The sequence below is a fragment of the Helianthus annuus genome, chromosome 17, assembly GCF_002127325.2.
Source record: "Helianthus annuus cultivar XRQ/B chromosome 17, HanXRQr2.0-SUNRISE, whole genome shotgun sequence".
NCBI lineage: Eukaryota > Viridiplantae > Streptophyta > Magnoliopsida > Asterales > Asteraceae > Helianthus > Helianthus annuus.
In genome coordinates this window covers 193224723-193238762 of record NC_035449.2, presented here as the reverse complement: position 1 = coordinate 193238762, position 14040 = coordinate 193224723, and the positions used below count along the sequence as shown (strand labels likewise).

Below are 14040 nucleotides of genomic sequence, written 5' to 3'. Positions count from 1 at the left end.
TTAGATATAAGCAATTAATCTGGATATTGAATAGTAATATATTAAAAAGTTGAATTTTATTTGGAGTGAAGCTGTATCATGATATTGTTAAATGAAATATGCTTGAACAACAAGTCTAGGGCTTCAACTATCACATGTATTTTGCATTTGGGGTAGTTTAGGCTTTTTTGCTTAGATTTATCATTGATCTTGAGTATTTTTCTCAAGTTATATTGAATAATAAATATAGTTTTGAGTGAAAGAAGTTCATTTTTAGTTGAATTGTTACCGTTTGAATATGTGCCTTTAGTTAATGAATTGTTCACTCGTGAATGGTGTTTATATCTCTTTGTTAGTTTGATAAACAAACATAGGAATCTGAAATAAATTGGAATTAACATGTTTTGATGTTGCATACTTGCATCCATGGATGTGAGCAGCTATTGTTTTTTTAACATGTGGGGTTTTGGGTCGAAAGCAATTACGGTTTCATCTAGGCCGAGAATTGACTCTGCAAGGCCCAGTCAAGCTTCTTCAGACTGCTCTGATGATGAGATCTCGGTAAATAACAGCAGGGAAGAAGGTTTAGAGTGTGCGATTTGCTCGGAATCGTTCAATATAGTGGATGTTGCATACTTGCTCTAATGTAAGCTTTTACATTCAAACTGATTAGATTTACTGTTTCTATTGCGGTTCAGGGTAATTAGTTCAACCGTTCGACACATACAGTCAAGTTAATTGAAATCTAGACTTGAGTTGTTATTTTAATCGCAACTGATGTTGTTCTGCATATCTATTAAATGACAATAGGTTTGTTTGGGACATGTGATGGTGGGCGACAACTCAATTTAAAGTGGCAAGAGGGAAGAGGCGATCTACAGAGGGCTTCTCTTAATTCGTTTCAGTAAAGTATATCCTAAATATCTTTTCGCATTGTTTTTGTTTTAATTACAACCAATGTTTTAAAAACAGGACCTGGATAAATTAACTAACAAGAAACATATCTATCTATCATTTGTCTGATGTAGGTTCTTGATCTAGAGATCCCTGGATATCTACCACTTGATCTAGAGATCCCTGGATAATTCAACCTGCATCTCTGTATGTAGGTTCTTGAACAAAGCTTGCATCATTCAGAACCCAAAAGACTTAACATCATTTGGGATTGCATCAAAAGACTTATTGAAGTAGATTTTGAGCAATTGTCAGAGGTGACGTTGTTTGCTAACACTCTTACAGTTCAACAATTGGGAGTGATGATTTGGAATTAGCTTCAAAACTGATAATGAACCTTTCAAGGTATGTCGTTTACCGAAATCCTCTGTTTTATTGCATATAAATCGTTTGTTTAACATACTGGTGGTGTTCGGGTTCACCTATTTAACGCGTTTAATCAAACAAGATGACCATCAACACGTTTAAAATAAAAATATATGTTTATTAAAGAAAATTTGTTTATACTAAAAAATTGGGTGTCGGTTGTTGAATTGAACAATTTATGACATGTTATGTTAAGAAGATTTCTTTTTTCATACAATTAGTCATCCTAATACTCTTTTACTACATCCCGAGTAATCTGAATACATGGCTTAGGCAACGGGTCAAATTGGGTTTGGGTTAAGACAGACGCGATTAGTATAGTATGTAGTTGACTGAAAAATAAATTGACTTTGGGTAGTTTTTTGGTTTGAGTTTCAGGCATAGTTAGTAAAGTGCTAGGCGTACTTAAAGCGAGGCACACTTAAAGCGAGGCGCACGATGTATTCATTGTGAGATGAAACTGGATTTGCGACTTTTTAGGTCGCCAGAGGATACGGTGTCCGAGCTTGCTACTACGGAGTTTAGTCATAGAGAGCTGGTGCTTACGGTGCCGCGCTGTAACACCTCGAAAATTTGCGTTCTATAAAGTAATGACACGTGTCATAAGTTTACACGTGGTAATAAATACTACAGAGGGACTAAAGTTGACAAACATAGAAAGTATGTGAATTCAAGGGTTCAAAACGTCAACAAGGGATAAATATACTTTACAGTAACCCTACATGATGCTCGTACATTCAAACGAATGAATCATGGGCCATACGGAACGAAATGTGGAAGAAAGTGAGAGATTACGAGCTACAGGGGTTAAATGTGTCAACATGTTTAAGTTATACCTCTGAGTGACCCTTTAACAAACCCGAGGCTTGGTGACGGTAAATATGCTCACTAGAATGCATGATATAAATTTCATCACGTTCCGTTATAATATGAGGAGGTTATGGCCAAATTCGTTTAAGAAGGGTTAAAAGCGTCAAACATTGAAAGTTATGACTTTTCGGGTAGTAATAAACTAACCGAGGGCTTAACAAAGCAGGTAAAAGTCACGAGGCCCTTATACGTAAATAAGAAAGGCCCAAAATGCAAAGTTACCCCTCCGTAAATCCAAGAGCCAACTGCAATGTATGTAAAAGATTTGAAAATCTTATAGCAGGTCTCAGGCGGGCCGCGTAAAGGTTAACAAGGGCTTTACGCGGGCCGCGCTAGCAGTGAAAGATATGGATTATGTCAGAAGGATTCATACGGGCCGCGTAAAGGTTAGAGGACCTTTACGCGGGCCGCGTCAATGGCCCAGATACAGAAAATGCGGACAGAAGCACTGTTTGCTGTTTTAACCGACTTAGGAGCCATTATTATCAGCATGGGCGCCCCCTAAACGACCCCTAGGACTCAGGGACACTTGTTGGTGATCTGGTTACACTTGTAGACCTTGTTGTCATGATCCTAAGCTCACAAATTCACTATAAAAGGCCATGAGATGCACACATTGTAACCACACCTCATTCCTTCACTTCTGATCATTTCTGGAGCTCAAGTGTTCTCTCTAGGCACCTCTGGTCGTGCATAGGACTTCTGTAAGTCTGCTCAACCCTTCTTAGTTAAGTGTTTGTTTAGTTATAGCTTAGAAGTCAAACCGTCGTAATTAACGGTTGACTTAGCGATTAATCACTAATGGTCCAGTGATTAGTCGAATTAAAGGTAGTTATATGTTGGTAATTATGTGGGCATTAAACCCTTAAAAGGGCACCCTCTGATTCCCACTCTAACTAATCCAAATGTCGGGTCAAAGTTGCTTAGAAAAAGTCAACAGAATGCTAATTTTCGAATTAATGCATAATTAACAATGTAGATGGCATGTAACCTGTTTTACCACTCATATAACTTGATAATAAGTATTATAACTGGTCTAAGCTTGTTTGATCCGACCATTTACTGTTTTGACCCGGTTCGGAACCGAAAGTCGCAAAACTTTGACTTTTGCTTTGACTTCAGTTCTGACCCGTTTTGGTATAACTTAGATATGCCTTAGGACTCTCTTAGGACCAGGTCACATGATGGTATAACCCTCTGTGACTGGTTCGTTGTTTGTCCGAGTCGTTTGCACATTTCCGTTATATGCTTAAAGTTGACCATAATGCCCTTTTGACCTTAAAACAAGAATTTTGGATGTGTGAAAGGACAATAACCTTAATTACTGATTTCAAAACATATCCCTAAAATTTCATATCAATCCGAAGTCTAGAATAGGAGTTATGCTAAATAGCGCAATTAAGAAAACTTTAGTAATTAAACGGCGCAATTAGCATAAAGCCTATCTAAACCCAAATTTCGACACCAAACCTTTTACACACTGTTGTAAAATAATATTTTGGGATTTTAAAAGATTTTTAATTATTTTTAACCTGCTCATAACCTACGGTTATGGCCTTGATTAGGTTGATACCGAATATACCCTTTTCGGACATAAAATGAGTTCTACATGGGATTTTGACACGAATCCAGTTGCTACTGATTTTAAATAATAAATAAAGTATTTTGAACTTTATAACCTGGTCAGAAAACTCAGATTTCCTGTATGACCCAGAAATCACTTTTATAACCTTTAAAATAACCAAAATACCCCTACGGGGCGTATATTGGGGTTAAACTCGTTATGGGCATAATGGAAGATATCCCACTGATATCACAACCTCTTTAGAGCATATTGACTTAGAAAACCTGTGTAAGACTCTTGCGGTTACCCGTTACGCCATTTGCGCGTTCGGTCTGGTTTATGTAACTAGTTTACATAAATTAGCCGAAACAGGTCAAACCTTGTCGTTTTTATCTCCAAATCCAGAATGTGTTTAGTTTACCCATAATATACAAGTCTCTGAGCTTGTTGGGTCTAAACCACATTCCTTTTCCGGTTTTCGCTTTTCATGCGATTAAACCGTATTTATCCTTTGAAACTGACCGGTCTAAGCTTAGGCTAAATTAAAGACCCGTTAGGATTCTAATAGGTTATTATAAACCTTTGTTCCAGAATAGGAGACCAGTAAAAGATACTTGCAATTGCTTGTTGTGGTTATTACTTGCTCAGGTAAATACTTTTAACTTATTTCCCCTTATACGGGCTTGGGGTATGGTATATAAAATACCGCTTGGTCGGGCAATTGACCTCAACTCATTAGTAGTTGAGTATTATCAATATGACCCGTTTAAAAATTGGTTTTGTTTGTTTTACGTCTTTGGGAGTTTAATGACCATGTCCCGGATATCCTTAGCATCATTTTATGAAATGGCCACGACCTTGACACGCGGGTGTAGGCGTACACCCGACAATGTGTCCATACTTATAAAGGTATAACCGTTGGTTTTCCCGCCGCGGTTTTGTACTATGTGGTGTGTCAATTAACCTTAAACCCGGCACGAATTGGGCGACTGAACGCTTAACGAACATGTAATTCTTCTACAAGATTAGATTTGATTAATTATCCCAAGTTATAAAAGTTTGTGCCACGTGCATTCAAATCAATTTTATTAAACTCTTTTTCTAAAAGTGTCGGTTGAATGTATTTACCAGTGTAAACGGACGTATTTTCCCCAAAAAGATTAAATGCAGGTTCTACACGAAATAGGCTGGCCACTCCTTAGCATCGTTAGAGTCTCGCAAGCTTGGATGCCATTATCTGTTGAACAATATCGCTTTTTATTTTGATCCACCTGTGGATCTATTTCAGCTAATATGTGATACTTGGATATTACATTTTGTTGGTTGAAATAAATCTATCTTTATGCTTCCGCTGTGCATTTAAATATTGTGTTGTTTGACTATATTGTTGCCAACTACGTCACGGTAATCCCCCACCGGGCCCACCGGTGAAACGTGTGGAAATCGGGGTGTGACAGGTTGGTATCAGAGCCAATGTTGAGTGAATTAAACACTATCCTTATGTGTTTAATCTCAATGACACAATTGCACTTACTCGAGTCTAGACAAGAACATAGGACGATCCCGAATTGTTGTTCTAGTTGTCCTTTATTGTTTGTTGTTGATTTAAAATTGTTTAAGCAGGAAATATGCCACCAACAATCCGAAGAGGAGGAAGAGGCAAAGGGCCAATCACTACCCACAATGATCACGAGGCCGGACCTTCACACATGCGAGCTCCTTCCAGCACAAGGTGTGAAGAACCTCAGAGGCGTAGGAGGAACCTCTTTGAGCCCGCTAGACGGTCTGCCTCACACAGTTCGACACCTTCATACCGTCACTCTTTTGGGCCAAATTTGGAAAACGACCCCGATAACCCTCAACCTTCATTTATACCTCTCCAACGTTCTGCTTCGCACCGTTCTTTTGGCGACCATACTCCTGTCTTTCAGGGCCGATTCAACCCGGCAAACTTTATCCAAGAACCAATAGGTTTTAACCCTTTAGGGCCAGAGGACCATTTCTCCGAAGACAATGCGATGGATATGGACGAGGACACGGATCCCGTCGAGCCTGCAAGAGGTACCCCCAACCATCCAATCGAGATCTCTGATGGGTCATCCTTCCACGGAACACCCTATCAGGGTCCAGGCAGTTATCAAGCGAGGTTCAACCAGTGTGAGTGGTACTTTACACCCTCTCATCATTCTTCACCTCACCAGCAACAACAGCAGCAACAGGATCCTTCCGAGGATTCGCGTTTCGTGGCAGTCACGCCACCGCCTCCACCGCCACCAGTTCATCAAGCACCTCCAGATCCGCCAAGGCGTAGGAGATCAGGCGCGCGGATGTCCACACGAGGAGGGGATTTTCACTTTAGCACCCCTCGCCACTCAAGTGGAAGTCATTTTCCGCCACTACCAGAAGACCCACAGAGGGGTGGACCTTCTAACCACCCTGCAGAGGTGAATTCTGCACCAGTTGCACCACCTCCGCCACCATTTGGTTATGATAACCCGATACCTACGTACGCCGGTTCCACAGCGTACAACCCGTTTGAGCAGCCAGCTCACAGTCATTACAACTATATGGGTGGCGACCCATACATAGAAGCGGCGGCAAACTACCACGCCCTTCACCCTGAAGTACCTTATGAAACACCTTGGGGAATGGGATACTCAACTCATGGGTATCCAATACCTGCTAGACCTCCGGCTCAGCACTTATCGCAGTAGCCGCGTTTTTCCCCACCGGAGCAGGAAGAAATCCTCCACCGTTTGAACAGAGTGGAACGAGACTTTGAGCAAGAGCGTAAGAACAATCGTGGATTCCTCAAAGGCCTAACAAACCTGTTAAAAGGGAAGAAGAAGCGAGATCATTAGTCTCTAGATGTACTATTGTATTTCCTATTTTAATCAAGTCCCTGTATGGACATTTATTTGTTCTAGTCCCTGCGTGGACATTTATTATGTGTTTAGTCCCTGCGTGGACTTGCCTTTCAGTCCCTGCGTGGACTTATCTTTCAGTCCCTGTGCGGACATCTATCCTTGTATTTGGTCCCTGCGAGGACTTGTTTTCTGTATAACCTCTGCGTAGGTATTTTGTCTGTTTAAAAGTCCCGTTTAGAGCAGTGTGTAACCTTCTTATGTTTAATGGAATGTTAAGTTTATGAAATTCATTTTTCTCCTTATATACATTATATATGAAATAAATAAATCAAAAATCATTCCTTTTAAATAAATCTGCCTACCAGTTATTAGATAAAGAATCTTAATGGTGTAACCTAGTCTGGTGTCATTATAAGACCCGGCCAAGATGGTAAGACCTGATTAAAAGATTCAGATTCTGGTTAACCTCTGTAAACATGTTAACCTTCCTGGCAGACGTGATTCGTTAAAATCACACGTGTCATTTTACACAAGGATCCTTCTAAGGATTCCAAAACCTAAATTAATGATTTATAAATCATGGGTTTACATCATTAAGTAGATGATCACTTATCAAACATCCCTTAGAGATGTAATGCCTACGGGTGTCACACCCCGATCTCCACGTGTCACCGGTGGGCCCGGTGTGGGGTATGGTGACGTAGTTGGCATCGTCATAGACAATCAACACAATATAATAATGCACAGCGGAAGCAGAATAGATACATTTCAACTTTTAAATAAAGTGCAATAATAATATCACAGTAGTTGAAACGGATCCACAGGCGGATCAAATAAAAATAAGATAAAATTTGTTCAACAGTTTATTTGTCGTCCGAGCTTGCGAGACTATAGTGGACGCTCTTAGGAAACAGCCAGCCTAGTTCGTATAGTACCTGCACTTAACCTTTTGGGGAAAATACGTCAGTTTACACTGGTAAATACAAATCGACTGACTCATTTTGAAAATGATTGAAAATTGATTTAAATGCACAAGGCATAAATATTTTTATTAACTTGGGATAATTATGCAATATAAACTTGTGAACGATTTACATGCACTCGTATCTTTGGTGGCCCGGGATCTACTGTCCGGGCTAAAGATTAAATGACACACCACATTAAAGAGTTATACACGCCGAGTGTACGCCTACACCCCGTGCTCTGGTCGTGGCCATCTCGTAAGATAATGCCAAGGATATCCGGGACACGGTCAATAACCCCCCAAAGCCTAAAGTAAGACAAGACTGTTTAAACGAGTCGCACAAGCTATTCAAGACTGTACACCCATAAGGCGCAGGACTTGTGCGCCCGATCAAGCGGTATTTTAAATACCATACCCCAAGCCCGTATAGGGAAAATAAGTCAAAATGTATTTACCTGAGCAAGTATGTAACACAAACGGTAAGTGTGGTAGCTTTTACTGGGCCTCCTAATCTGGAACAAAGGTTTATAATAACCTATTAGATTTCTAACGGGTCTTTTATTTAAGCCTAAGCTTTGACCGGTTAGTTTTAAGGATGATACGGTTTACGCGCGATTAAGCGAAAGACCGGATAGAATGTGATTTAGACCCGACAAGTTTGAATACTTGTATAATATGGGTATACTAAATACATTCTGGAGTTTGATTTAAAAAAATGATAACGTTTGACCCGTTTCGGTCAATTTACGCAAACTAGTTACGTAAACCGAACCGAACGCAAAAAGGGCGTTACGGGTAGCCAAAAGAGTCAAATGCAAGTTCCCTGAGATAATATGCTTTAAATATGACCTAATATCAGTAAGTTATGTTCTATATTGCCCGGAATAATTTTAAACTCAATTTATGCCTTAGAAGGGCATTTTGGTCATTTAAAAGATCATGAAAGAGTAAAATTAGAAGTCTGAGTTTCGGGTCTGGTTCATACAGTAAATATACTTAATTTAACATGTTATAACAGTAGGGTATGCCCCATATATCAAATCTATCATTTAAAACCAAACTATGCACCGTTAGGGGTATTTTAGTAATTTCACAAGGGCTAAAACTGCCAAAACTGGAAACCTGAGTTCATATACTTATACTTACTGTTATTATATGAAAATATGCTAATTACATCAGTAGGTATAAGTCTTATAGGTTTAAAACAAGTATAACGCTTACTATGCGCTTAAAACGCTAAATATGCGATTTAGAGCCGTTTCCGGGTTTATATATGAAAGCTGAAATTTTTATATTTCCAGAAGGCTCAAAATAATTTATTTAACATATAAAATCAGTAGAAAAAGGTTTCGGGTCAAAAGGAGGTATAAAACTCATTTTATGGCTTAAACGGTCAAAACCGACATAAACCGAAATAACTAAGCGATCTAAGATCCGTTCAGCCAAAAATTAATTAAAATCATCAAAAATCCCAAAATAATATATAACATCAGTGGGTAAAAAGTTTTGTATCAAAATGTGGCCTGAAATGGGTTATATGCGAAAAGGGCCGTTTATGTAACTTAAGAACATAGTTTTACGCTAATGGCCATAACTCAAAATCTGGACCACCAACTGATCCGAAATTTTCGGTGCAAGTTTATATATTAAAAATAAAGATTTCTACTCTTTCACTTTTCCAAAAATCACGTTTTATATCAAAAAGGGCAAAATAGTCAACTTTTAAGCATAATCGGAAACATGCAAGTGAATCGGCTAAGAATAGACTCAAACAACAAAAATTCCAGAAAGTTTTACCAAAATAAAAATGGTCAAAAATAATTTCCAATACAGATCTCAAACATGCATGTACGAATCCGAATCGATAGTCTACGAAATAGTCGTTTTATAAGACTTTCAGTTCCGATTCGTATCTATACTAAAGATTGTCGAGTTGATCGTGGTAAAACACATTCTTATATTCATTATAAAGCTATCTATGATGATCAAACAGATTGCATGTCATTTACATTACCATTCAAGCTTATTTTTGCAAAAATCACTTCTGTTGACTTTTTAGAAACACGTTTGACTCGACAATTAGCATGCGTATAGTGGGATTCAGATAATACCCTTTTGAGGGTTTGTTTCCCACATAAATACCAACATATATGTGGTTTCAATTCGAGAAATGACTGAGTAATTCTCGTTTAATCAGAAAGTCAAAGTATATGAACAACCAGTTTGACTTTTACTAATAATCGATGCAAGAACGAATTAAGGACTGAAATAGAAGCTTACAAAGGTCCTATAGATGCTTAGTGAACACTAGGATTCGGCCTTGATGCTCAGATATGCTCCAGAATGCCTTGAGAGCTTTTGCAAGTCTTGGGTGTTCTTGTTCACAATTGCAAATGCCCAAGAAATGAGCTCTTTGATCAATATATGGGGGAAATCAGCTGATAAATGGAGGTTACTGTTGTCCTAGCCATGCAAGAGATTTTATTGGAGCAAAAGGAGGTGAACACAGCTGGTTACCACTTCAATTTCGGATTTAAAATGCAATTTTCGCGAAATGCTGCACCTGGCAGTCTCACGCGGCCCGCTTGGGTCTTTCCAGGCGGGTCGCCTGACCTCCTGTTCAGCCAAACAAATTTCTAACTTGGCAGCTTTGGTCCCTGAACTTGCACGCGATGTTTCGGCTGCTTCTTTTGACTCGTAAACCCCCAAACTTGGTTTTTAAGAACCTTAGGACATTTACCAACATGGTAATGTCCTCGGATAACTTTGCGCTCAACCGAAAAGCCATGAAATTCGACGTTGACGCTTTTAGTCCCTTAAGTACGGTTTTGGCCATAACTTTCTCATACGTTGACGAAACTTCATGAAATTTTTACCACATATTCTAGTGAGTATATTTTAGCTTCTCAAAGTTTCGGGTCTGCCAAAAGTTCACTCAGAGGTATAAATTAAACATGTTGACACTTTTGGCCCCTATAGTTTACAATACTTCACTTTTGTGCAATTTCCGCGTCGTATGATCCATGAACCATCCGTTTAAGGTTATAAACATTATGTAGGGTTATCATAGAGTCTATTTATCCATTGTTGACACTTTGGACCCTTACGTTCCATAGTTTTCACTGTTTGTCACTTTTAGTCCCTCTAAAGTTTGTTTTCACATACCGGAACCTTATGACACGTGTCAAGACATTATTGGACGAAATTTTTCGAGGTGTTACATCCTCACCCCCTTAAAATAAATCTCGACCTCGAGATTTACTGAAACAAATGGGGATATTTCTCTTGCATCGTGGATTCCACTTCCCACGTGTATTCGGGACCTCTACGGGCATCCCATTTGACCTTAACAATAGGCACGTGCTTCCTTCGAAGCTTTTTCACCTGTCGATCCTCAATCGACAAAGGTTTTTCCACGAACTTCAGACTTTCGTCTATGTGTATATCTGTATGCGGTATAACCAGTGATTCGTCAGCGAAACACTTCTTCAAATTACAGATGTGAAACACATTGTGAATAGCACTAAGCTCTTCAGGCAAGTTTAACTTGTAAGCGACTGACCCGATACGTTCGATAATCTCGAAAGGTCCTATGTACCTCGGGCTTAGCTTGCCTTTCTTACCAAATCGCATCACACCCTTCCAGGGTGATACTTTAAGCAATACTTTATCACCTACATCGAAGTGAAAATCTTTGCGCTTAGGATCCGCATAACTTTTCTGCCTATCCCTGGCAGCTTTCAATCGATCGCGTATCTGCACGATCTTGTCCGTCGTCTCAAAAACGATATCTGGTCCTGACAACTGGACATCTCCAACTTCCGCCCAACAAATGGGCGATCTACACTTTCTACCGTATAGGGCCTCAAAAGGCGCAGCCTTTATGCTGGAATGGTAGCTATTGTTGTAGGAGAATTCAATTAGCGGTAGGTTCTTATCCCAACTACCACCCAAGTCGATCGCACATGCACGAAGCATGTCTTCCAAAGTTTGAATCGTACGCTCACTCTGACCATCGGTCTGAGGATGATAAGCCGTACTAAAATTCAAACGAGTGCCCAACGATTGTTGGAAACTCTTCCAAAAATGCGATGTATATCTAGTATCTCTATCGGAGATAATAGATATAGGTATACCATGTAGCGCTACTATCTTATCGACGTATAATTGAGCTAACATATCGGAGCTATACGTCTCCTTGATGGGTAGAAAATGAGCTGACTTAGTCAGTCTATCTACAATGACCCATATGGTATTATTTCCCATTTTTGTCTTCGGCAACTTGGTGATGAAATCCATTGTCACCATTTCCCATTTCCATTTGGGAATTTCAGGTTGTTGAAGCAAACCTGACGGCTTCTGATGCTCGGCCTTGACTTGCGCACAAGTCAAGCATTTAGCTACATGCTCAGCTACTGACTTCTTCAAACCAATCCACCAGTAGTTCGCTTTCAAATCCTGGTACATCTTATCAGCTCCAGGATGAACGGAATATTTAGAGCTGTGGGCTTCCTGGAGGATAACATCCCGAAGTCCTCCATAGATTGGAACCCATATTCGTCCGTTTAGTCGTAGCATTCCATCTTTGTCGTAGGATAACTGCTCCTCAGTTACTCCTAACTTTTCTGCAGGATAGTTAGCTTCCAGCACAGCTTCCTTCTGTGCAGCTAACACCCTTTCATTCAAATTATTTCTTATCTCAATGCGCTTGGCATTGATTCTGATCGGTTTTGCCCTTTCCTTTCTGCTTAAGGCGTCGGCAACCACATTTGCCTTGCCTGGATGGTATCTTATTTCACAGTCATAATCATTTAAAGTTTCCATCCATCGCCTTTGACGCATGTTCAATTCCTTCTGATTGAACAAGTGCTGAAGACTCTTGTGATCCGAATAAATTATACACTTGGTTCCATACAAGTAATGTCTCCATAGCTTCAAAGCAAATACAACTGCACCCAATTCCAAATCGTGGGTGGTGTAGTTCTTCTCGTGCACCTTTAGCTGGCGAGAAGCGTAGGCAATGACTTTGCCTCTCTGCATGAGCACACAACACATACCAGTGTGCGATGCATCGCAATACACTATGAAATCTTCTATGCCATCGGGCAATGTCAACACTGGAGCATTGCTCAGCTTTTTCTTCAAAATATCGAAGGATTCCTGCTGCTTAGGGCCCCAATCAAACTTAATCTTCTTACGAGTCAACGAAGTTAGGGGCGCAACAATTCTTGAAAAGTTCTCGATAAATCGCCTATAATATCCTGCCAATCCGAGGAAACTGCGAATCTCGGTAGGAGTCTTTGGCTCCTGCCAGTTCATGACTGCTTCTACTTTAGCGGGATCTACTTGGATACCACGCTCACTTACTATATGTCCAAGGAATTGGACTTCTCGAAGCCAAAATTCACACTTCGAAAATTTGGCATAAAGCTTCTCTTGATGCAGAAGTTTGAGAATACAACGAAGGTGTTTCTCATGGTCAGCTTGGCTCTTCGAGTAGATAAGGATGTCGTCAATAAAGACGATAACGAATTTATCTAAATAAGGCTTGCAGACACGATTCATGAGATCCATGAACGCGGCTGGTGCGTTTGTGAGCCCAAACGGCATCACTAGGAACTCGTAATGTCCATAACGAGTCCTAAACGCGGTCTTGTGTACGTCTTCATCCTTGACCTTTAACTGATGATATCCTGACCTTAGGTCAATCTTGGAGAAATAGCTTGCTCCTTGTAACTGATCGAACAGATCGTCGATCCTGGGTAACGGATACCGATTCTTGATAGTGACCTTATTAAGCTCACGGTAATCGATGCACAGACGCATCGATCCATCCTTCTTCTTAACGAACAAGATTGGCGCTCCCCAAGGAGACGAGCTAGGTCTAATAAAACCTTTAGCTAGCAAATCATCCAACTGTGTCCTCAACTCCTTCATCTCCGTTGGTGCCAATCTATACGGTGCTCTTGCTACAGGTGCTGCGCCTGGAATGATGTCTATCCGAAACTCCACTTGCCTATCTGGTGGCAAACCGGGTAGTTCTTCAGGAAATACTTCAGGATACTCCGAGATAACAGGAATATCTTCAATCTTCGGCTTCGGCTCATCAATGGTAACTTGTGCCATATAAATGACACATCCTTTCTGCATGCATCTGGATGCCTTGAGCATGGACACCTGCTCCGGCAATCCGTGATGGGTATCTCCTTGAATAGTAAGTGACTCACCAGACGGAGTCTTCACTATCACCTGCTTTCTATTGCACAGAATCTGGGCTTGGTTACTCGACAACCAATCCATGCCTATCACTATGTCGAATCCAGCTAGCTTAAAGGGAAGCAAGGATAACGGGAAGGAATGATTCCTAATGGATATAACACATCCATCTAGAACAGTCGAGGCGGTTTCTATGGTTCCATCGGCTAATTCCACCTCATATTTCACGCTTAAGGTTCTAACAGGAAGGTTTAACAATT

The 14040-nt window shown here is 40.2% G+C and overlaps 1 long non-coding RNA gene across 1 annotated transcript; it reads left to right on the top strand.

Annotated features, from left to right (window-relative positions):
- Positions 1–280: 280 nt before the first annotated feature.
- Positions 281–877, top strand: LOC118488981. Its single transcript, XR_004885556.1, has 2 exons — positions 281–625; positions 790–877. It is a non-coding gene; the product is annotated as an uncharacterized LOC118488981 (long non-coding RNA).
- Positions 878–14040: the final 13163 nt, after the last annotated feature.